This window comes from Mercenaria mercenaria, chromosome 5, assembly GCF_021730395.1.
Source record: "Mercenaria mercenaria strain notata chromosome 5, MADL_Memer_1, whole genome shotgun sequence".
NCBI classification, from domain to species: domain Eukaryota; kingdom Metazoa; phylum Mollusca; class Bivalvia; order Venerida; family Veneridae; genus Mercenaria; species Mercenaria mercenaria.
This window is the reverse complement of record NC_069365.1, coordinates 85,080,450-85,107,347: the sequence shown is the minus strand read 5'-3', so window position 1 is coordinate 85,107,347 and position 26,898 is coordinate 85,080,450. Positions and strand designations below refer to the sequence as shown.

The window sequence follows — 26,898 nt, the reverse complement described above, 5'->3', positions numbered from 1 at the left end:
TAATGTTAAAAGGTTTCAGTAAGATATAGCACATCAGGAAGTAGGAATGGCGACGTGTTTCTTTTTCAAATACGGATTAAGTTTTGCTTTACTCTGTTTTTGTTTTAAAGGTTCAGGTAATTATTTTCTTTCTTCTACTGCTTAAGACATTACAAATGAATTTGATGACAGTTATACTGAAAAAGAGAAACATTGGTAAGTTTGAAAACTAAATACAATGGCAATCTTCTAAGGGTACATAAAGCAGGGGCGAGGCCTGGCTTAAGAAATGTTATGAAGACGCATCCTGAACTTTTAGTATAAAAGGTTATTTACTGACTTGTTATCTTTCTACCTCTGTGACGTCATGTTATAATTATACTTACATGTACATAAAATAATATGCTGACCAAACGTTTTAATTTGAGTTTTTTATTTCATTAAATAATTATAACATTTGTTTGTTTCCTGTTAAAACATACTTTAAAATATCTTTAGAGTTTTTCTATATATTGTTTAGGACAGAAGCATATTTCCAGCTTATAATTTAAATATCTAAAGTTCAATTTTGCATTCGTATAAAGATAAATTATGTACCATTTTTTTCTGGTTTCATAAGAACATAAGAATAAAGAGCGTTTTATTGAGATGACAGAAGTCTAAGTGCATGGATGTACTTGAAAATAAACAATTTTTGTTACTATAAATAAAAGAAAATAAACAGAAAACACTTAAACCCCCCAAAAAATCCTATTTTAATTTAAAACTGAACGAAAAATGGCAATTTCAAAAATGAGTTTTCGGAGGTGTGTGCCTCTGACAGAAGGAGGTGCGAAAAGCAAGTGTCTCATATTGAGATTTATATTCGACATAACCTCCAATGATTCTATATTTATGGTTTGTCTGTACTAAAAAGTGCAAAATCGAAGGTCTTATAATCGTAGATAAAATAACTGAAAATCTGTCTCTCTTTAATTGTTGCCATGGTTATGTTTCTGAACTTAAATAAAGAGGTAAGAATGAAGAATTATTTTGGTAGCGTCTATATCCAAATATTGCAGCCCTGTTCATAACGTTAACAGCCAGTCCCTTAGCAATTACGCTTGAATGTACATCAATATTATTTCAGACACACAGTGTAGTTCTAGCAACCATTTTGGACCAAACTGTGACTTCGAGTGCCATTGTATGAATAATGAACAATGTAACAGCAGCACAGGAAACTGTCCCTCAGGTTGTGACTTTGACTGGGTAGGGCCTGGATGTCAAAGAAGTGAGTATTTATTACATGTTCATTTATTACACATATACAAAGGTAACAAATTATATGAAGAGGTAGCAATCAGTCTAATTAAAATCATCTCCTATTAACGCTGCGTAATGGATCTGAAGATACAGAAGGTCACGTTCAGGCGACCTTTCCGCTAGCAAATCAGAGCAATGCGTTGATTTCGCATTTTGTAAGAAACAAATGCTCATGTTTTATGTTCATAATACTATGAAACTTCTAAAGATATTTTACCTAAATCTGGAGTCAAGTCCCTTTAAGCCAAACGTTTGTTGAGACAAGTCGTTGGCTTCTGATTGGTTCAAATATAAATAGATCCGATATTTGAAATCCGATTATACAGAAAGACGAATTTGAATTGGTCGCAATCAGATCTAACATTTAGGAAGATCAGGTACTTTAGTCAGATTGGGGTAGTGTCTCAGAAAAATGTGCAGCCAGACCGGGACTCGAACCCGGGGCCTCGGAATAGCGTTCCGATGCTCTACCGATTGAGCTACCAGGCCGCCTTGACATTTCCTCCTCATTTTAATGTTCAAATTCTTTACCGTGAAATATTTTCCCACCATTTTTGAAATTCGTCCTCGACTTTTAGCGGGTACTTTATGTATAAACAATCACAGGCGTCGGAGACTAACCAGTGTAATGCCGTCACGGCCCAACAGTTGGCGCCACTGTCGCCGGGCTGCCCATCGGTAATGTTAACATCACGGGTGGAAAGGTTTTCAGTATATTTTCATGGACAGATACGCACCTGTAGATATATTTATATATATAACCTTAAAAAATGGATGTTAATAGTTTTCAGCACAAAATGGGCTTGTTTATGTTTCAAAACATGGCGGATATCAATCAGACAAATGTGACTGGTTGATAATCTCATGCGGGGAAAACCAGTATGTAAGATGAATTAAAAGATGTAAGGGAAGCAAATGTTGGTGAACAACTGGGTAGCCCGGCGACAGTAGCAATACAAGAGCCATTCTAAAAATGATAAAATAAAGCTCGAATATGGTTTACCGTCTATATAAAGAATTAAAATTAAAATTATCCATTCAAAGAATTCGCCCTTCACTTCCAGTCGAAAAACTCTAGAGGTGAACGCAGCAGAGTAGTCTCCCATTGGAACAGTCTTTAGTAACGGAAAATGTTACTTCAAAGCGCTTTATTCGATAAATATTTGTGTCAAACCAGCATCTTTTCCACCTTTGGAAAGAGGAATTTTTCATCTCTCAAAAACTATTTAAAGATGGCATTTTTGTGAGTCGCAGCATCGTCATGGATCAAATGAAGACGACAAAGACCAGTCTTTGGACTCAATTTTTATATATATTTTCATTTAACAACTACAACTTTCAGTTGTTTGTCTTTATAAAACTCTCCAGTGACTGACTTTCCTGACAGTATAGGAATTTTTACAGTGCCCGCTGAGTTCTGTTTGTAAATACTGGTATGTGGTCACCTTGTATATTGTCAGCGCGACGCTATGACGTAAAAGTATATCCAGGTCTCATCTCCTGTTAAGAGCCATGACTATGACGATCATCTAAATTTGAGAACCTTTTCAGCGTTTCTTTCGCACATTTGACTATATTGGCCTTTTGCTCCTTTTATTACACGTGAGGCACCAGTGGGGCACAAACCTTCCTTAAACCTGAGTGCTCGGTGAGAATCTCATGAGTTCTCTCGTTGAAATATGATACAACAGACGCTTTCTCTGACACCGAGAACCTTTTGTCTTCATCAATCAGACGTCTTACAGCAGCAATGTTCTTTAACGTCACTGCTTCTCTTGGCCTGCCAGGGCGAGTCCTGTCTTTAAGAAATGACTGATTATCTTTAAATTTACGTACCTTCCTGAAAACAGTGTTCTCTTATGCTGGAGACTTTCCACTCTCAATGGCAAATATTGCATCTTGCTATCTTGTGTGTTTATATCTGTAGCCGACAAGTTGACATAATAATTTCGACAATAAAGAAACAGGTTGCATTCAGGCTTTTCCTAGATTTAAACAATATTCATTTTCAAAAATGCGTTACATATTTATATATAATAATGTCATAGGATTGAAAAGTAAGCTATAAAGTTGCATTTAATCATCTTTCCTTGACCTTACCACTATATGATATCCATTTTGTTACCTCGTGCATTCTCCGTTAATTTTATTATTTCACAACAGCAGTCTTTAAGTGCCGTGTGGCGGCTGTAAAAAGTCTCCCCGTATTTGGACTCAGTATTGCTATATTTTCTGGTACTTTGGGATCATAGTATTTATTCGATTTTACTGTAATAGATTCCGCTGAAGCCGTCGATTGGGGAACGTGAGGGATGTTACATATTTCATTACCCCTCATGAACAGACTCAATCAAACGGAGTCTGCTATTAATAATATTATTATCATATTTTATTTGTCTCGCTTTCAAGCGGTACACTACATTCGCTGTATTAGCTGGTGGTTTGGTGAATTGGTAAAACATCGGGTTTAAATGATTTGAATAGTGCAACAATTGCAAATCTTACTAAGTGTAAATTTTGTTATGGTATACATGACCAGCTTACAGAAACACAATTATATATAAAATGTCCTCGTAAGATTCTAATATGAAATAAGGCACTGCCTCATCGGGAACTGACCCGACTTCTGCCCATTGTATTCTCGTTTGGGGCAAACACTTTAGTTTATCTGGGGGACCAAACGCCGCTCTTCATGGAATTACACGCCTCAACACGTGTGTCATTGAAGGTTATATGTTCACCGCCGTTTGAATACATCTTCGGATGTCTCTAAATTGTTTTTTGTACTTTTAGCATGTGTAAATGTTGGATTCTGCTCAACCCGGGGCTAGAGGGCGTGGACGGTGGCATGCATTTCCACTACCGTCCATGAACAGGCTCAATCAAACCGAGTCGGCAACATTTTCGTTTTTTTTCGTGTTGAGCGACATGTGAAGTTTCCACTTTTCTCTATTTTATTATCACAGCAGCGTTGTTTGTGCCGTGTGGCGGCCGTAAAAAGTGTCCCCGTACATCTAATCAGGGCTGTTATATTTCGATCTTCTCAGATCGTTCAGCACGACTTGTATGTCGTGTTATTGGTACTGTTAAGTTTCTCAACATGACAGTTTCGGCCTGGGTGGTTCCAATACTCCCGCTTTCATAGCCTTGGGTATTGTTTTATCACCCCTTGGATAAGGTGCCTGCTTTTTAATTTTGTCTTTTGACAGTTCCTGTGATACGCAGGCTCCATAACCTCAGATCCCCTTCCTAAATTCCAGTTTGTTTAGTTCTACCCATTGTTTTCGCGTTTGGGGCAAACCCTTTAGTTTATCTGGGGACCAAACGCCGCTCTTCATGGAATTACACGCCTCAACACGTGTATCATTGAAGGTTCCATGTTCACCGCCGTTTGAATACACCTGCGGATGTCTTTAAATTGTTTTTTTGTACTTTTAGCATGTGTAAATGTTGAGTTCTGCTCAACCCGGGGCTAGAGGGCGTGGACGGTGGCATGCATTTCTACTACCGTCCATAAACAGGCTCAATCAATCTGAGCCTGCAAAATTTTCGTTTTTGTCGTGTTGAGCGACATGTGAAGTTTCCACTTTTCTCTATTTCAACTCATTCCATAACATTTGAAAAGAACTGTCTAATGACGGCACGGACCGAAGTACACAATTTGCAAGTCGATAGTAAATATCTCATACGGTATATCGCATGTTATTATTATTATTATTATACCAGATTTATATAGCGCCCTTTCATGATAAACACGTTCAAAGGCGCTTTACATATAGCAAACGCAGCAACACAGGGCGCTAAATTCATCCTCTACTAGTACAGACACAGAGCGATCTGACCAGAGGGACAGAGTGAGATAAAGCCCCCAGAACAGATGGAGAGAAATCCATTTTAGATACAGACTTGTCCGGCTAACTTAGCCTAGCTCTTTCGAATAGGCAGTCTGGTTCTTTAAAGTGCCCAGTGTATAGCACTGATACACGCAAAGCCGTCTTTCATGGAAAGAACCAGTACAGGCCTCTAAGTTAGGTGGGAGACACTCAAGAGCATCTCAGAAATTTCCAGTGCCTGGACCGGGATTCGAACCCCGGACCTCTGAATTGACAGACAAGCGTGTTACCACTAGACCCACCTTATTTTACCGTAGACAGATCGATCCTGAGTTTCGGCGCTTCGCGCAGGATCGATTCCTATCAATTTAAAGGCAGATTTTGGAATAAAAACAACACTGCCCATATTTGTACTGATGTGCAAGACGTTGCGGTTCGGACAAGTTATGTAGACGCTTATTAGGCACAAGAAAAAAGCGTATTCTTCCAAAATAAATCCGAAGTCACACGCTCTGTGCACGTGCCGGAAGTACACATTTTTTAATTTGATAGTATCTCATTCGTTATATCGCATGTTACCGTAGAGGGATCGATCCCGATTTTCGTCGCTTTGCGCAGGATCGATTACCTATCAAGGTTGTAAGTATATTTGTTTTTGTTTAAGTTCATTTAAGTTTTATTTGTTGGCCCTTTTGTTTTATAAGTCACAGACAGCTTTTATTGTAAGATGTCTTAGCGTAGTAAACACTTAACGGTATCACAGGCTTGCGGATTATTTAAAATAAAGGAGCTCATAAGAAAAGGCAAGTCGTTTAAGGTTTCGGGACATTACATTACAACATCGAAAAATAGTGAATGATACTGGGGCTAGAATTGCATTTTATATCTAAAATATAGCTGCACACACAATAAGCAAAGCAAATAATAGAAACATGTTCTAATGAAAAACTTAAAGGATAAAGCTCACAGCCTGCTCTCTCCTGATTTGTTTACGTTTAAACTATTTATGTTTTGCTGGCACTTTTTTTATTAAGTTTTCCTGATAATTGTTTTACATGTATATAGAAATATCTCGTCTCAACATAATATATAGGTTATATTGGAATGTAATTTTCCATTTGAAATTTGAGATTTATCTGGTGACAGTTGTTTATTGTCTGAACGACCTTTTCTATATAACAGTATTCGTTTTAAAGTAATCTTAAACTACACAAATTAGGACATACTTTTTACCGTTTATAGTAAATGTTTTACCAAAGGTGCACCCGGAATGTATTTCCGTAACATGTGGGTACTTAGTTCTGTCTTAGTTCCTTAAGAAAGTTTTATAGCTTCCTTACAAGAAGGAATTCTCTATCCCTTATGGACTTTCGAACAGAGAACATTGAATTTGAAACACACGGCAGTGAGTCCTTTTTAACAAGAAGGGTTCTCCAGCTGTATTGTTCAAATCGATAATAAGGCCGCTATGATACTAAAACAAAGTTTTTTTAAAGTTTCATAATGACTTTGATTAAAATGTGGCTGCCAAATATTTTGAAATTATGAACATAAAATATATTATTTTCTTTTAAAACCCAATGTTTGATCATTGTTTATCATGTATTTGTTAAAGGTTTGACTATTTGATTTACGTGATAGAAATAACTATAGAGTGCACTATTTTGATTATCTCCCTTTGTGACATTGACTTCATAATTTCATGTGTAATATTGAAAGTAGCATTTTTCTAACATTGTCTATTTGGACAGCAACATTATCTGTTTTTAACATAATATTAAGAGCATTATGAAACTTTAACATATTGTCTCATAAGGACCAGTCTACTTTAGATCACTGCTCGACGATTCTACCCTTGTTGCCCAACTAAGATAAAGTTATTCTAGCATCATTATAAATTTGATAAACGTTACTTTTGCCTAAGAAATGATATAAATATGTGACTTATCATATTTAATTCCTAACAGTTTGCATTACAAAAATATAATTAGCTGAAATTCATTAGGAATACTTGTTAGAAAAAATATTATTACCTCCCTTTGCCTGTCCTGCGCAACCAAGATATAAGAGAACATACGTTTTATTTTGACTTGTACATAGTACATCATCATGTACATATATATAATATACAATTAGACGTGTAATGACTTGTAAAAGTGTAAGTTAACACAATGTTGAGGATGAAGAATACATGAGATTTTATACAGTTATCGTAGCCTGCACCGAAACATATAAGATAGGGTAAGAAATTATTTACTATAAGTGACACGTGCATTACAATATAACATAAGTACAAAATGCACCCACCTAAATGCGCCTATAAGTCATATTACCTTATTAACAAAATAAACTGCATTTTAATAAAACAGATAAAAATATGTATGACAGACATGCAATGTATGTATAAATGTATGTTTAGATTAGAGACAAATCAGTAAGTGTAATTTCTAGAAGTATGAACAACAATTCATTATCTATCTAAATATATACTGATTCTTATAGTATTTGGCTACAAATTGATCTGTCAAGTAAGCAGTAACATCTGTAATATATTTGTACATTCAAGTATATTAGGCACAAAGCTACAATCAACCATTAACGTTAACAATAGTAATTTTTATTTCAATGGATTTTTTAATTTATTTAGCTAGATTAATAAAAACATTTCTTGTGTTTGTGGTGGAGAGATAATCGGTATTGAAGTTAACATTGATGCCTATGGGAAATATATAATTTCTTTGATTATGAGAATGTGAACTTGAGTTTCGAGAAAAAATTGCGGTAGAAAGCTGCATTATATGATTCTGATAAAAATATCAAAAAGAAATTAAATTTCCCCGTAGGGAAAAAGAGAAAATCATGATTTTTCGATTTTTCAGGGGGAGAAAACTCATGAAAAAATATCAGGGGAGGTAATCTGCACCTCATTTCTATTGTCTGACATTTTTAAAGCTTACATTATTAAGATGTATGCACGCATTTGGTGAAATTGAGGCCTATTACACCATGTTATCCTTAAAGTACTGAGTTACATGCGGTGAAAGTTCTCTATTTTGCATTTACTCTTTAGATTACATATTGTGGAAGGTAGGTTTTACTTCTGCCCTAAAGTTATTTTTGAATGAAGTGAGCAAAATTTTAAACAGTCCAACAGGACTCGACCTTAATTTTTCAATGTTGGAGTTAAAATTCTGCCACATTAAATCCGTTTACTTTAGGCACCCTAGAAAAAAAATGCTATTGACAGTTTTATTTTGTGTTTTACAATTGTTTACCAATAGTTTAATGTTTCTTTTATCAAAATGAGTGGAATAATGATTTCCATGCAAACGTTTTGGACAGTGGCCATCACTTAGAAATTTGCATTTACTTAAGCTTGAGGAATTACCATAAGTTATACAAAATTTATAGAAAAAGGCACGGTAAAAGTTGTTTAAAACTTGCAACACAGAGCGAAACACGGTCAACTTTAAGAATATACCAAGCAAATGCCATTTTTAAACATTACTATTAGGGGTCCAATACCTTAAGATATTTCTTTCTTATATTTATGTAACACTGGCATATTAAGATGAAATGGCATTCGCAACATATACAGCATCTTTCGTCGCGTGGCTTTCTGCTTTGACCATTGCTACCAGTTTGGATTCCAAGAGCGTGTGCAGATAATGTTGAATCAAAGATTTTTAGGCAATACGTCAAAATACTTCCATTACATGCACTGGTCTAACATTTAAAATTCGTTTGCAAAATTCATGTGAATACTCTTAAGAGTATGACAAAATAGAGCCTACCAATGGGTCAAACAGCTGACGCAATAACATTGGATTCAGATCAGTTTGTTTTACTTTTAGACATCAACAAATACAGAGCATTTGAAGCTTCAAATTGCCGATCAAATGCTCTACATTTAATGCAAAGTTACCAGTATAGTTAAAAAAAAACAGTACCAAGACCTTCACTTTAATAGGATTGCCATTATATAGCCACCACTTTCTTTCAAACGTTCTGCCCCTTTTCCTAAAGACAACTTTTTTTTAAAGTGTTTACTTCAAGACCCCAGTTATCACAATATGTATAAAGTAAATCGAGGCTATTCTGAAAATCATCAGCAGCAAAAAGCAACAAAATCAACACAATCTCATCTGTCAATAAACCAGAATTAAAGTTATTTTGTAAATGCAAAAAAGTACGATTTTGATTTATACTTTACCCGAATACATAAACAAATTGTTTCGCCATATATCTAATAACTTTGAAATATATTATATTAACAAACATTGTCTTTGCAATGTTAACAAGGTTTTTTTCTATAAATCTTTGGTGATATAGATTTAGACCCAATATGATCTGTCTAGTTTCAATCTTCACATTGATTTAATGTAGACATATATTCTATCCTGGTTTCACGTATATCAAGTAACACAGTCACCAAGTGTATGAAGTCAGATAAATACGCTATAGTTTTCATAGAATCAAATATCTTGATCATGTTCCGACGATTGTATTATTATTTTGAGCACATATTATTTTAACAGTTACAGTTAAACTATTGCCGATGCACGAAAGACTACTGACGACGACAGACTGCAAGCACATTAGCTCCCCTTGAGCACTTTGTCCCAAGCTGCGATAAACACAAACCTAGCAGATATAAGAAAGTGTGTTAAAATTGGTTATTACTTAATTTTTGCACCATTTTTTGTTACAGATTGATTTGTTTTTCAGACAATATAATACCTGCAGGGGAGAAGGATCAAAGCGAAATGGTGACACGTCACCTAAGTAATATACCACAGAGACGACTTGCTCTGCTGGCTGTTGATAGAGATTTATTGACATGTAGTCAAACAAACTTTGCAAATATGTCAAGGCACATTCCTTGGTGGAGACTCTGGCTTAAAGATAAATACAAAATCAGGAATATCTCTTTTATTACAAGCAAAGAGTCCTTAGGTAGGTAAAGTAGCATCGCATTAACATATTATACACTTCAAAGTTATTTCACTCTAAATTTGGTTGAACATATATTAAACACATTCAAAGATAGCGTTTTCTTCTCACATATTTTTCTTATGAAATTGTCTCAAACATGACAGTAGTCAGTTGTATATTTACTCGTTCTACCTAATATCTGTTTGTTTGGAGAGGTTAATAAAAACATATTATGCTCGATATTTAATCATATATTAACTACGTCTTAATCAGATTAATAAGTTAAAAGAATCCTTTACATACCAGAATTTAATATGCAATGCCTCACCATCATGTGTTTCGCGTGGTAGTTTGCATATTATTACGACATTCAAGTACACATGCTTTGCTAATGAATATCTAAATACTAGTGAAGTTTCGAGATATTTATCAATAGCATTTGGACTTATTATTTAAAAGTAGTATAGCTTACGGTAAACACCCTATTGACTGTAAAAGTTCGTTTGAGAACAATAAGGCTTGTGATAAAGACGTTTTAAATTAAACTAGATTTGTGTCTTATGACACACGCAGTGTTACGTTTTACTTACTCTTTGATAAAATCCACAAATCGTTGAAAAGTTATTCTCCAATTTCAATATGTAACAATAAAATATGTAACAATAAAACAACTCTGCGCAAGGCTGTAAAAGGAATAGGTCACATAATACCAGAAAAGCAGTGAATTTCCTTGTCAATTTCCTTGCTACCTCACTGTAACCCCTGCTTGAGTAGAAAACATAAAACGACATTGTAGAAACTGAACATGTCCAGAACTTATCAGCTCTCGCTTATTACTAAGAGGTCCCAGCCGTTTTTAAGGAGCCACGTCAGCTCCACATGTGCAACAGGGTAAGGTACAGTACATTCCTCTGCAAGATCAATTCCAAATTTACATCAGTGATATGATAAAAGTGAACAGGGCGGTCAGAAACCTAGCTAGGACCAGAAGATATTATGTTATTAGTTCTACCAAAGACTAGAAGCGAACGGAACATTTCCAGAACTACACGGGACTTTGGAACTCTTTTTTTCCGTAAAGACCAGAAAAACTGTTACGCTGGTTGTTTTAATAAAACTATACGAACCCATTTTATGCAACACTTTCCAAAGATTTATCAGTTTATGTCTTCATATAAAGTTTGTAACAATATTTGATCCCATATTGTTGGAAAGGGTTTTTTGTTTGTTTTATTTACAACAATGCTTGCACTTTTGGAATGTATTCTGTAACTATAAAACACTTTTAAACGTGTGCAAATACACAAAAAAAGTTAGCTGAAATTGAAACAGTAATATAATTTTAATTGCACAGTAACAGCAAAGTTCAACATTCGTATTTGATATATATATTTTTTTTGCTTTCCTATCAAATTTCGTACGAGGAGTTGTTTAAAAAAGATAGCATCTTCGCTATATGGAACGTAATGTTGCGTTAGCAATTGTTTTGTCACGTGATCATCACAAGCTGTGAGTGTTTTATTTACGAGATTTTCTTAGTTTGATTTAGATTTTTTTCAAATTGCATTAAGATATATCTTACAAACTCTATTGTAGATTATTTCAAGAATTTTGAGGTAATGGTTGAAAATCAAGCATTCCATAGCAGATATGGAAATGGCTTTGCTAGTCAAGAAGTGTGTTATAAACATGCAAATTCCTCACCGAGAACAACAAATATTGATGTAACATGTAACAAACCAATTGTTGGAAATCAGCTCAGAATACGACTAGCAACTAATGGTACACAACTTGTCTTGTGCGATGTCAGAATATATGGAGGTAACTGCACCATTTCATGGGTTTACTTGCAGATTAATAATTCATGTTTTCTTTGATCTTGTCACGTAAAAACAGTCTTCTAGATATGGGAATGTTTTCGTTCAAAATATATTAATAGTTCACTGAAACATGTAGAAATTGTAAAGAATTTTCTAAAACATATTGGACGTTTTCAATTACATTCTGTCAATTGTTAAAAATGCACAATATTCAAGATTATATCATCAGAAAATAAAAAGTCAAGTCGACAGTCTATAAAACATAATTATAAATAAAGTTTCCTTTTAAAAGGAAAGGCTTGACCGGTTTTGCAATCTAGGAACTATATCAAAGACTGCAACTATAGCAGCTTATTATCAAAACAAACAGTTCGCATCAAACCGAAAACATTCTGTATCAACTTGATGGGTTTTCCTTTGTTACTATTTAAATCTGACGAAACCGGAAGTAGTCGACTTCTCTGTCTTTTGTCGCAAACATGACTAAGCAGTGTAAACATACACAGAAGCAGTCTAAAGCCAGATACTCCTTTAAACACTTCTACTTCCCGACTTCTTATAGTAGACCGGACTACATTTGGGGAGGTAAAATAACCAAAAACAATATATAGGTTTGCAGCCGCAGCTCCAAGTCAACAACTCAACGACGAAGGATCCTTACGACAGCTCAAACGACACTGGTTTCAAACTTGCTAATGCAATTGCAATTGTTCGCACAGAAAACAAGGTAAAACAGTCTCAATGCAATTCGAGGGCTTCGGTCTTTTTCGTTTTCGTTAAACAAAAACCCTACCGTTATACCTTCCCGTCAAGATGGACCGGAATTGATATAACGTTTTGTTTATCCATTCTTATCATCTATCTATTTATTATGAATTTATTTATTAAATATCAAACATTTTAGAACCTTCAAGCAGTGTAGACTTGCCCTTATGAGGCTATAAGGTTAATAAAATTCGCTTTAGTAGCAGAGTGACCTTACTGTTAAACTGTTGAATAAGATATTTAGAGAGTCCGTCTTGTTCAAAAGGACAAACTGCCAAGTGCTTAAGGTGAAATTCACTGTTCTTTGCTTGAATGCCTATCAGGGTTTTTGAATTTAAGGAAGTCATCCAACTGATTTTAGTATAATCGGTGATTTTTACTAACATTCCGGGTGCACCTTGTTCATACTATGTAAGAGCATGCAATAATATTTGTACTGTAAAGATATTCTTGAAAATGACATTGACTTACTGTTATATGTGAAAGATAATTCAGAAGAAATAGGAATGTCACCAGATACACTTTGGTTTCTTAAGTAAAATTAATTTCAACGGACTTTGGAAACAAGCAAGAATGTTTGCTCTAAACGTTTATTTGCCGTTTAATAAGAAACAGTTGAAACCGGTTATTTTACCGGTTTATCTTGTACATATAATAAAGTAAAAACAAAAATTGCATTCTAAGATACATACATGATATTATTTTGTGAATCATGAGGAGATATTTCTAAATCAATGTAAAAAGGAAATCATTTATTACGAAAAACAAATAATTTATTTATTTATTTATTTATTTGGGTTTTACGGCGCAACAACACAGTAAAGGTTATATGGCGATAAACAGGACTACAAAGTTTGGTTTCACATAGACAGTCAGCAAAATATACAGTTTAAAACGTAAACCAATTCAGAGGCATACAGGTTGGACACTCAAATCTATCTAGGATAAAATATACGAGATTTATCCTTGAATATTGGCTGAAGATTATAAAAATGCAAAATAGCCGATTGGTCAAGAAATCTTACAACACGATGTTAAATGATGACACAAATGGTCATAACAACTGAGTATCTTCCATTAGGCACTGTTTAAAAGTCATGGTTTTGGTTACATATGAGCTTATCTTTGTTCAATCTGAAAACGTTTGAAAATAGATTGAAAAACATATTTATACAGGAATGGTGTAGCAGTACATAAAAATGTTAAAAATTTCAAATTGTGTTGTTTAAGAACAAATTCAATTATGAAATGTAGCTTGATGTTCTCGTTGTTAAAAATAGATGCAGATTTGTTAAAAATAGATGCAGATTTGTTAAATTTAGATTACGTTTGCATGATTTAGAAATTGAAAGAGGTAGATATATTAATGTGCCAAGACCAAACAGAGAAATTCAATGTTAAATGTGCAATTCCAACTCTGTAGAAGATGATTACCATTTTCTGATAATTTTTTATTCAGAACTACGTATGCTACATATATCAAAACAAGAGGGTCTTGATGCCCCTGAATCGCTCACCTGAGTAATATGAGCTACAAAGACAAGTGTAAAAGATCAGGTAAGAAAGTCAAATATCAGTAAGCATTGAATCCTTTTCCAGTTGTGTGAACTAATTCAAATGTCAAACTGATGCCAAATTATTAAGAAAGTAGGTCAGTAGGTCACATTCATGTTCATTAAAAGTCAGGTTTAAGAATGGTGTGCAAAACTGATGTGGATTTCAAGAAGAAGATTTTATTTAGAAAATGTTGACGGACGGACGACGGACGACGCATGACGGTCGACGAACATCAAGCGGCCACAAAAGCTCACCATGAGCCAAAGCTAAAAAATATATATCATAACTAACTAAAAAAACACTTACTGTTCTAATGTCTATCAACAATGAAGAAATAATAAAATCAAGAGCAGCATATTTACTACGCTTTGATGAAAAAGACAAAGCAGTTATTTGCAAATAACAACATTTAAGTAAAGAAGTAGCCATTTTATTACCATACCGAATTGTTTTATGTAAAGGTAAAGATATGCCGTAACTAAATATGTTTTTTTCATGGGCCAGTGGCCGTAGAGCAAATAAACATTTGTTATTGTATTGTACTGGTTAGACCACAGATACTAATAAACTTTGATTATGTGGCAGTTGACCTAAATCCAAATCGACACTGTTTATTTTCCAATACAGATAAATACAATATTTGCTTAACAATAGATCTATGACGGATTATCTTTGAACACCCCTGGACTTATTGGACTCAACTGCCACATTATCAAAGTTTATTAGTAGTAAACGATGTGCCTATTTTAAAATATGGTGAAATTGAAACAAATACATGTATGCTCATTCCGTTTTAAAGTGCTAGTAGGTTTAGGCTGTCAGTTGGGGTCCTGACACCAAGTGCCCGTGGGTATTGCTAGTCTTCTTATAGTTTTTTATCTGTGGTATTTCTGGACGTTTGATAAACCGGAAGTAATGACGTTGCTATATTGTAGAATAAAACCTGGGCTTGGAATACGGAAATGAAATCATTTTATGGATTAATGTCAACTCCTAAATTTATTTAAACGGCAACGTTAATACCTTTCTAAAGATTAGATGTGATATTAGACAGTGTGACACGTTTGATAAATGCAATTTATACCTTACAATCAGCTTGTAAAGTGTGGATCTCCTTAATCATGGGTAAATATTTTAAAACAAGCACGGAGACATATAGGTTTATTTCATCATTTTATAGAATGTCAACTCATAAAATTATTTAAACGGCAACGTTAATACCTTTCTAAAGATTAGATATGATATTAGACAGTGTAACACGTTTGATAATTGCAATTTATACCTTACAATCAGCTTGTAAAGTGTGGATCTCCTTAATCATGGGTAAATATTTTAAAACAAGCATATGGACATATAGGTTTATTTTATCATTTTATAGATCATATGTATATGTATGTCTTAGAAAAGTTTCATTAAGATCTACATTGTGAAAACATTTTATTCGCAAAAATGCTATCGGAAATGTGATTTTTTTTCACGGAATTCCATCATTAAATCCTGTGTTAGATCTAAATGTTTCATATCAGGCTAGCAAAATCATCAAGTGCACAACCCCATCTTTTATTTTGCTGAAATTTCTATGTACATTCTGAAGTTTTTAAAAATCAGGGTTTAATCAAATTCTACAACTTAAACACTTTTAACCTCAAAATAAGTGGACATGTATATAATACTTACTACGTTGACATCCAGGTCCTACCCAATCAAAGTCACAACCTGACGGGCAGTTTCCTGTGCTGCTGTTACATTGTTCATTATTGATACAATGGCAAACGAAATCACAGTTTGGTCCAAAACGGTTTGCAGAAATGCACTGTGTGTCTGAAATAATATCGATGTGTATTAAGGGATTAAAGTAAATAAAATTTGAGATAGGGCTACAATATCAATTCGTTGTGATTTTGGAACGGACACTTCTTAACTTATTCTACTTAAATTCAAATTAGAAGACAAACCAATGCTTGATTCGCACCTCTGTTTTCAAGATATATAGAATTTTATATCAGGAACATCTAACATATTGACATTAACTATGGCAACAAATGTCAGTTAAAGCAATTCAAAGTGCATTATGCATACATAGATGATTAAAATGATATTTCATACTTGCAACTTGTTAGCATATAAATAATATATTTGAACATAATACAGTTATTAATTTAAATATGTGCAAATATTGTTGTTTCGTTTCTGCTACCTAAAGCATGGCTGTTTTCACAAGCTGGCCTGTGAGGACATTTGCAAGCGAGCGTAGCGAACGAGGATATTAGGTATACTCACATAATCTAAAACGGCATCCGAGAATGACTAAGCTACCAGCTCCTCGTTTTACACAGTCCCTTATGGTTTTGTGTTATACAATATAAAAGGATAAATCGCCTATTTGATCGGGCGTTTTTAACTTGGTCGGGGTAGAAAATAAATATGCAAGGCAACATGAAATCAAGCTTAGATTTGCTTTATTAGTATGATCATAAGTTGGAAAAATGTACTGCACTAACCATTATATAGGAAAGATTGATTTCTTGTATGTCTTAACAGGAAACAGATAATTGCTCTTACAATTTTATGAAATAATATACGTACTTAAAACAGATAGTTTTGTCTATCGTTTTCATGTAAGTATAACTGCACGGTGGAATGTTATGGACATGCATTTACTTTTTTAATGTTAAATTATCTCGTGCGCACGACATCTTTTCTCAAGCGCACGGCATCTTACCCCGTGCACACGACATCTTATTTCGAGCGATCTTCATCTATCTCGTGAGCACGAAATCATATATCGAGCGGACGACATCTTATTTCGAGCGCATCACATCTTATCTCGTGAGCATGACATCTTATCTCGAGCGCACGTCATCTTATCTCGAGCGCTCGACATATTATCTCGTGAGCATGACATCTTATCACGAGCGCACGACATCTTATTTCGAGCTCTCGACATTTTATCACGTGCGCACGACAATTGTCCAACAATTACGCGAACCCAGGTTCGCGGTCAAAAACCTAGGATTAACGTTCGATAAACTAGGTTTTTCTAACGTTAAACCAGGTTTTTCGAATACTAACCTATACTTTCGAGCGAAAACATAAGATAACGGGCGTAAACCATACTTCACGCTCGTGAACCCAGGTTTACGTCCGATAAACTAGATTTCTCGATTGAGGTGTCAATTTCGGTTGTTATTCTAAGTTCACAAACGTAAACCTTCGTTTACTGGCGTAAACCAGGGTCCGGTCGACGAGCGTAAACCATAGTTTGCGAACGTAAACCTATGTTAACGACCGTGAACTTAGGTTTACGACCGTGAACATAGGTTAACGACCTTAAACTTAGGTTCACGAGCGTGAACCTAGGATAACGACCGAAAATCATAGTTTTGTTCGAGAAACCTAGTTTATCGAACGTAAACCTGGTTACGCTCGTATACCTAAGTTCACATTCGTAAACATAGGTTCACGTCCGTAAACTATGGTTCACGATCGTAAACATAGGTTCACGTCCGCTCGTAAACCTAGGTTCACGCCCGAAATAGATAGTTGATTTGATAATACAATTATATCAATCGTAAACCATGGTTTACGGTCGATAAATTAGGTTTCTCGATTGAACTGTAAATTTCGGTCGTTATCTTATGTTTACGAGCGTGAACCTGGGTTGACGAGCGTAATTTGTAGTTTATGAACGTGAACCTATGTTTACGACCGTGCACTTGGGTTACGAACGTGAACCTATGTTTACGAGCGTGAACTTTGGTTTACGACGTTATCCTATGTTTTCGCTCGAAATAATTAGGTTAACATGATTTTATGTTCGAAAAAGCTAGTTTATCGATCATTAATCCTAGTTTTTCGACCGTAAACCTGGGTTCACGTATTAATTGGACAATTGCCATACATGTCACTTCCGTAAACTATGGTTCACGATCATAAACCTAAGCTCACGGTCGTAAACATGGGTTCACGTTCGGAAACGTAGGTTGATTTTATAATCCTAATATATCGACCGTAAACCATGGTTTACGTTTGATAAACTAGGTTTCTCGATAACTACGAATTTTGGTCGACATCCTATGTTTACAGTCGTTATCCTATTTTTACGCTCGTGAACCTATGTTCATGGCCGTGAACTTGGGTTTACAAGCGTGAACCTACGTTTACGGCGATATCCTATGTTTTCGGTCAAAAAAAATAGGTTAGTATTCGAAAAACCTGGCTTATCTATCGTCAATCCTAGTTTTTCGAATGTGAATCTGGGTTCACGTAATTATTGGACAATTGGCGTGCCATATGCACTTTGGTTTTCGCACGAATAATAGGTTAACATGTTTTTATGTTCGAAAAACCTAGTTTGTCGATCGTTAATCATAGTTTTTTTTACTGTGAACTTGGGTTCACGTAATAATTAGACAATTGTCATACATATCACGTCCGTAAATTATGGTTCACGGTCATAAACTTAAGCTTACGGTCGTAAACATGGGTTCACGTTCGTAAACGTAGGTTCACACTCGTAAACATAGGTTCACGGCCGTAAACCCATGTTCACCCCCGAAATTTATAGTTGAATTTACAATCCTAATATATCGACCGTAAACCATGGTTTATATTTGATAAATTAGGTTTCTCGATTGCACTACGAATTTTGGCCGTCATCCTATGTTTAGGTCGTTATCCTATGTTTCTGCTCATGAACCCCGCTTTACGCTCGTAAACCATAGTTTACGAATGCGAACCTATGTTTACGGCCGTGAACTTGGGTTTACAAGCGTGAACCTATGCTTACGAGCGTGCACTATGGTTTACGGCGTTATCCTATGTTTTCCCTCGAAAATATAGGTTAGTATTCGAAGAACCTGGTTTTACGTTCGAAAAACCTGGTTTATCGATAGTTAATCCTAGTTTTTCGACCGTGAACCCTGGTTCACGTAATTATTTGACAACTGACGTGCCATACACGTCAAAATATTACCTCAGTTTACACTGGAAATTTCAGGATGCATCTTCAGAATTACATTTCTACATCTAGGCACAAATCCGGCTGTAAACGTACCATATAGAATTGCCAATGTATTTTGAATATTAGTAACTTATTGTGTTTCTTTTCAGTATATAATATATTTGGTGTGTCCCTAACGGAAGCAAGGCTTGCCCGTAGCGCAACAGAGAGAGCTCAGATCTACGGATCACGGGGCGGTGAGTTCAATCCCTGGGTAAGGCGTATATTCTCCGTTACGAGTTGATAAAAACATTGTGCAACAAATCTTTCGCCCTACATCTCTGATTCGTGTGGGAAACTTGGCAGTCACTTGCTGAAAACAGGTTTATACTGGTACAGCATCTAGGAACAATGTTATGGGTAACTGCCCGTCGTTACATAACTGAAATTCTATTGCAAAACGGCGTTAAACCCAAAACAAACACAATCGACGGAAGAAAAACGATATTTACCTGAACCTTTAAAACAAAAACATACTAAGGCAAATATTAATCCATATTTAATTTTAAAACACGTCGCCATTTCCAACTTCCTCTTGTGCTACATCTCACTGAAAATCTTCCACATTAGATGTGCAAAATTGTTAATTCTTCCGTATTCACACAGATCTCAATTACACTTTGAAAAAAAAAAAAGAAATATAAATGCAATAGGAAATGTATAATTTACATTTGTCTTTGTATTATAACTATAGACTTTTCAATTTACGTTGGTTAAATTTCAGCGGAATGGTGGGAAAATAAAGATTCATCGTGCATGCTTGAAAACAAATACAAATATATCTATAAATTCGACAGAGCATTAGTGTCAGGTATAATGTTATTTTTTTACTCCAAATTTCGAGATACTAACTCGAAGTTTTGATATAGTAGCTCGAAATCTCGTGATACCAGTTACTTAGTCGTGAAGTCGTGATGAGTTACACATCTCAAATTTGGACCTTATGCAGCTCGAAATAACAAACTTCCAAAGTATACGTAGATGTACCAGTCAATGTCACAGTAAAGCACCTTGGGTAACCCTCGAGGGCCATAGATTACTGGACAACGTTACCCTTCACAATATCACTAGGTAAACCATGTTTAAACTGGAAGTATTTTTGACCCGGTTTGGCAAGGAAATATATACAAACCCTAGGTAAACGTTTATTTATGAGACAGCCCAAAATCCGTGTATTTGATAGACGGACATGTGTTCAAATATTGCTGACAAAAAAGCAAGATCCTATGTCGAAATTTCGACTTGCGTCGGCCTGTAACACGTCTACTAAAGACTCGAAGTTTCAATAAGTAAATATTATAATAGCGCACCTGGCACTAATGCTCTTCCGTGTGGATGTAAGATATAGTATACTCTTTATCATATCATGTAGTACAAATGTATAAGGTATATGAAAGTATCTATAACTTAGACATGATTATATTTTGTCAGACTCATTTAATACATGCATATATAATCTTTTAGGTTTCAAACACGTTAACTTAGGGATGTGTTTTCAGCACAGTTGTTTATTTTTGACCGTATTACTGACAGGCCAACCGGGATTATGTATGTCACGTGAGCAGCAACATAAAATTTTCACGCCGTATTGTTCCGTGTCAAGTGATTGTGGACAAGGTCAAATTTGGATTATTCGAACCTTCATTTTGGTGTACATGTACCAGGGATTAAAACACGATAAATTATATTGCTTTTAAATCTTTGTTTCGTAATCTTTTTAGCAAGCAATTCAAAATATCAAAGATTTGAACACATTTAGCATTAACTGGTAGCATGAGATTACAAATTTCAAAACATTGTTTTTATTTATCAATTATTTCTATTGCAACGTTAGTATCACTTTTCAGGCTAAACGTAACGATTGCACCGAAGAATCTTGAAAAGTCACTGATACAGTTAAAAATAAACAGCCCCTACCTGTTATCATTTTTCTACTTTCTTATCTATTCAATAAACAATATCATTAAAAAAAATACCCCTTAATTGAATGAAATAATAACCGCCATAGATGCAAATATATTATTATTATTTTCATTATTTACGGAGAGGAATTGTATAAATGTCCTTTCGTTCTAGTCCGTTTCGTATTTCTGTAATATATGTATACTTGCAAAATTCTGATTTGATGTTGATTTCGAAATAAATGTATTTAGTCTTAATAAACAGTGATGTAAACTTATGTACTTTTAAATGGATTTTCATATTTATTTACCTTCTACCATTCTTGTATGTATTGATGAAATGGAACACTGAACAGTTATGCACTGCTTGTTATCACTGGCCTTCGGGTTTTCTGATAAGCGGGACTATATCTATGCAATATTCTATCAGTCATTTTTAAATATTTTTTTTTTATCTTCATCACCATATTATTTCTTAATTCCTTATAAGCATAGAAGTTGTCTATTTTTCTTTTGATCTTTCATTTACTACACAATTCTTTATCGCTGATCTCTGTTTGAAGTTCTTTTTCAGGTGATGGCAAAAACGAATTGCCCGCAAAATACTCTAATGGGGATACTTTAAGTAGCTGACACCATTGGCATACGGAAATATTAATGTAGTTAGTAGTCAGCTAAAGGAAAACGTCGACTGGAAATCAAATAACTGGCAAGTAATGCTTCAATCAATTAAAATAAGAAAAGAGACAAAATTTGGCCAGGAAAGGTGACATGACGTTACCAAGGGGACTTTTTCATATATAACTAAGAGGTTTCGCACATATGCATAACCTCTCATGAACAGACTCAGTCAAACCGTGTCAGCTCTGCTATTATATTGCTTGTTGTGTTCTATGCTTCTTTTTACAAATTTTACTCTTCATGGAGGTAATATTTCATAGCATTTGAATGTGCACATGCCCAACTGGAACCTAAAGTGAGAAATTACGACAACGTTTACGACAAGCTGAATGTGTTTGTATATTCGTTTCTATGAACAATTAGATTTGCTTATCTAAAATCTGATGCTTAATGATTTGGTAATGCTGAAATAGTGAAAACATTTCCAAAGAAACGCTACTAAACATTATTTGTTGAAATGCCGTCGTCCACGTCATGTGTTACCTGTTGGTTACCGCTCAAATTTATAGCTTTATAGTTTTAACTGAGCTATTTTAAATAGCAATTATTTGCCGAAATATTATTATCAGTTTTCCGCACTAAAATGTGATCAATGATTTTTTTTATGTGTTATGTATTTATACTGCGAATGTCACGGGGAATGTTATAAAATGGATTTTGGTAACTGATGTTATTGTGAATATTAATGGGTGCAAGGCTACTTATCACGGACGATTTCAAATAAAAGATGGACAGTTTGATTTGGAATATCCGTTTCTGTTTTCGTTTCAATTCATAGTTTGGTACTTAAATACTAAATAAATGCTTTATTTGTTCATATTTCAGTAAAATTAGTGATTTCTTGATTTTTTTTTATGTTACCATGGAGACGACCCCTTTTTGAGATTTAAAATTAAATTTAAAGGCTTTGGCACTGGGGTGTTAAAAGAACATAGAGTCAGCTTTTAACCTGTATTTCAATGTGGTTCATGAGAATAATAATTGCAAGCACAAAGATATTTCCACGAAAAAGTCAGATGTGGAGTACCCCTGTAAGTATTTTAAGCTTTGACGTTTGTTTAAATAAATGAAACTAAAAGGAACATAAACGCTACTTTGAAAATAAATGTTTTGAAGTTACTTACTTGATAAGAAAAGGATAAGTTTATTCAATATCTTTCAAACAATTTTTGATAAAGAGCAAGATATAAGATATTTCAAACATCTCTGTTGCCATGGTTACTTTAAACGTTAAGATATAATAGCATGTCACGTAATGTGTTTGATATTCTGCTCATAAATTTGCCCATATATTCCATTAAGATCATTAAGAGAATGACACTGAAACCGTTTTCATACGTAGTTGCTTAGAAATGAGAGAAAATGCTCAACCATGGAAACACGAGTACATTTTAAGTTCATATTTGAGATCTGTTTATAGATGACTTTGACCATAATATGATCTTCACCTTAGACTTATAATCTCTAAAAACAGCAGTTGTGTCGTACACCCGGGGGCATGGTTTTGCGTTTAATTAACGCAGTTCCTTGTTGGTTCTCCGCGCTCCTCCTCAAACGGTTAGGTTTCTCCTACCTGCAAGGTTCACTACCTAGTGCCTGCTTAAGAAATAATATATCCTAAACAGTGATTTGTCTTTGAATACAATAATTGCTTGGAGTTTAGATGCGAAGGAATTATGATATAATAATACGCATCTAAACGACATACACTAATTATATTCATGAGAAAAGTGTTCGAGATATCACGTTATCAATGATTACTATGTACGTCCGTGACAATATCTATTAAATATATGCCTAATTTCTGTTGATTTCTATGCTGTCTAACGCTCTGACGTAATTACTGTGACGTCAGAAAAATGAATTGTTGAATAATAACACAAAGTTTTCACCCTTTTTTGTTTAATAGGAAAACAAATTGGGTCGTGTTAGAATTTTTATTTTCTCCTCCAAAGTGTAAGTTTATGTTTAATACCTCATACTTTGGTGGATATTGTTTGTCTTATGAATATGATTAAACAATGAAAATGGTAATTTGTCATACTTATTTTTACAAACGCATACATGACATAAAAAGATAAAAAAACACGAGCAAATCTTTAATTTTATCATAATAATACCATCTTATCCTTTATCAATCAATTTGTAACCTACATGAATTGGATAATTTTAAGAGTAAGAAACAGATCTGTTAGAATTACCTCTAGTATCTGTAGGTACCAGAGAAAAGGTAACATACATGTACTAGGTTCTTCTTTCTCTGTTAATAAAATAACTCTAAGCATACTTGAAATTAAAATGACTATGAAGAGAGAAGGATCAGAATAGATTTTTCCCTGCAGTATGTTATAATTATACATATCTTAACAACAGACAGTGTATGAGAAAAGCACACCAGTACGTGCTGTTTCTTCCCATTTATTCTACTGTGTTTAAATTTGCAAAATGTTCTAAGTTACACTTATAGACATTAGATTAACCGACGAATAGTTTAAATTAAACATCAATATACTTAATGGGAGAAAGCTGAAGTTCACGTTTGGAATTTCATTTATATTAAGTTATAATGTGTTAACTTAGAATATCCCGGTAGTGACTTCATATTTCAGTATTCCCATTTCCTATTTCTCATTTCTCAATTTACACAATAAAACATATAGAAACTACGAAATGAGAAGTATGAAATGTGAAATTCACATTCTCACTTCACACTTCTCAACTTCGGTATCGAAATCGTGAAATGGGAAATGTTAAATTCACATTTCTCATTTCTAACTTCACACTTCTCAACTTTGGTATCGAATTTCACACACTTCTCATTTCATAGTTTCTATTGTTCTATTGAGAAATGAGAAATGGGAATACTGAAATATGAAGTCACCCCGGGCTTTCGTATTGTCTTCTTGAACTTAAGTTTATCCGGCAAGTTGGAGAAAAGTTTGTCATCCCCAAGGCTCTGTCAAGGGGAATAACTTTTCAGTGACGAGGCGGTTAAACTGAAGTTCAGAAGGACAGTAAACTAATATTCTATTTATCAGGCATTAAATTAAACCTGCGTAGAAAATATATTTGTTTGAAAAATGTTTTTCGATGCAAAAATAATCCATACAGATTTTAACTCATTTGTAAATTCCTCCATCTTTGTTGATTCAGTTTCACACGATTCCTTACAATAAAACATTATTTCTCTCCTTTATTAGTCTCCAGTTTGCCTTCTGTGTATTATAAATCATAGGTGCTATTAGGGCACTCGTGTACAAAACAAGAAAAGTTGTTTTGACTCGGATAAAATACAGCCTAAAACCACGCTTGAGATGAATTTAAATGCCCGCAGTCTCTGCCTTAAATCTACCCCATTTCCGATCAATACCATGCGAGTTAAATGAAATTGCTTCCACCACGAATGGTTTAGATCAACAACTGCTTAAAACTGCTTATATGCCTAAATTTCTAACAAGGAATGTAAAAAAGCCACAATACACAAAGTCAATGTCGATTCACTCAGACTTTAAAGCCGTCACCTTACATTTTTCCGTATTAAGGTATACTAGGCTAGAGCTGAAGATTTTTTAACTGTTCTCATAAAACGAGAAAATGTTTGAGCTTCGAATTCTTGACCTAGTTTACACTGCCTATTGTACAAATACTTGAAAAGGTATTCAGTCATTTGTATTGACCGTATAAACCTCTGTTGAATGTATGAACGTCAATTAAACACGGCAAGCTGATATAGGTCTGATAAATGCATAGTGGTAGGATAAAGTAGATCAAACTAGGTGTTAAAAGGTGAAAGAGGAAGAAAACGGTGTGTTGTTGATTCAACCATAATAAGCATTTATCTACAAAACTGAAAAAACGAATAGTAAATGGGGAAAGGTAGTGGCGAGTTGGCTCTTCCTGCCTCCCATTTCCCACGCCCCCAAAAGTATAAACATATCAACCTACCTGCAAGACAGATCAGAGGCTTCTGTCTCCCCTAGTATTTATATTATATCTGCTTGCCTGAATAATGAATTGCGGAATGGGATCGGTTAATTTACCCTCTTACTTACATATCTATATACTGGTAAAGGGGACGGAGATAAACTGAATCTGAATTAGTTTGTTATATAAGCCTAGTATATGTTAATATAAAACTACTTGCATATTTCCTCTTGAATTTTTTGACTGAGATAATTATATATATTTCAGAAAGACCTGTTTGAACAATAAACCTGTATTGGAAGGTCATTTTGTGCAAATAACCGTGACTGTCTGCTTTTATCTAGCAATACCAGATAGATTTGCATTAATGCAGTGCAAATATTTCTGAAACAAATAGGTCATTTGTTAGTAAGTATTTGAATTCTGTAGAAAATAAACAAACATAGCCAAACGATCCAGTAACAGTTGTTTCATTGTAATTACCACAGACAAAATGTTTCATTTTAATTACCATAGACAAAATGTTCTTTAGAGTAGAATGAACATAACTATATTTATGAAGTTTGTGAATCAAAGTTTTGACATTTTCAGTTAATATATAATGTAAGACATTCTTAGAATTTAATGTCCGTAAGTGTCTCTTGTGATTTGCGAGTTAATTTGTTAACACCTTTTCTTACAACAAATTACACAGGCCTGCCCTTGAGCTTCTTAAAACGTGCTTTCGGTGTAACATTTAGTCTATGGGCAGGTCGTTCTAAATCTGTATAACTGAATAATTTATTAATGGTTATTTCTTCCACACTTTTATGTATAACGTGCATACCTGAATGACAAACAGCTTAGTTCTTCTTTCCCCACTGCCCACTGTTTATTAATCTTCATCACTAAATGGGTAAGACACGGACTATTTTTATTTTCTGATCAGTTAGTTCATTCCCAATTTGTATTTATAAATCCACATACCATAACCATAGGCACTCAAAAGGAAGAAACTGAATAAGATTGTTCATTCCCCAAGTATGTACTTGAGGGCATAGCATAAACAACAGACAATGTGACGACTTTTTTCTTTCTCCTCTATTTATAACTACATAAACAGAATCATTTTAGTTTGTGTAGTGAACATCTTTAGTGAGACATTTAAACACTTAAATCTGTTTTATCTTTTATTTCTTTCGGTGACCAGTCTGTAC

The 26,898-nt window shown here is 34.4% G+C and overlaps 1 long non-coding RNA gene and 1 other non-coding gene across 2 annotated transcripts; one reads left to right on the top strand and one right to left on the bottom strand.

The window, feature by feature from the left end:
• Nucleotides 1-43: 43 nt before the first annotated feature.
• On the top strand, nt 44-10,067 carry LOC128557191 (uncharacterized). Its single transcript, XR_008371100.1, has 3 exons — nt 44-116; nt 1,109-1,252; nt 9,846-10,067. It is a non-coding gene; the product is annotated as an uncharacterized LOC128557191 (long non-coding RNA).
• Trnas-gcu (transfer RNA serine (anticodon GCU)) lies at nt 1,702-1,773 on the bottom strand. The gene has a single exon. It is a non-coding gene; the product is annotated as a tRNA-Ser (tRNA).
• Nucleotides 10,068-26,898: the final 16,831 nt, after the last annotated feature.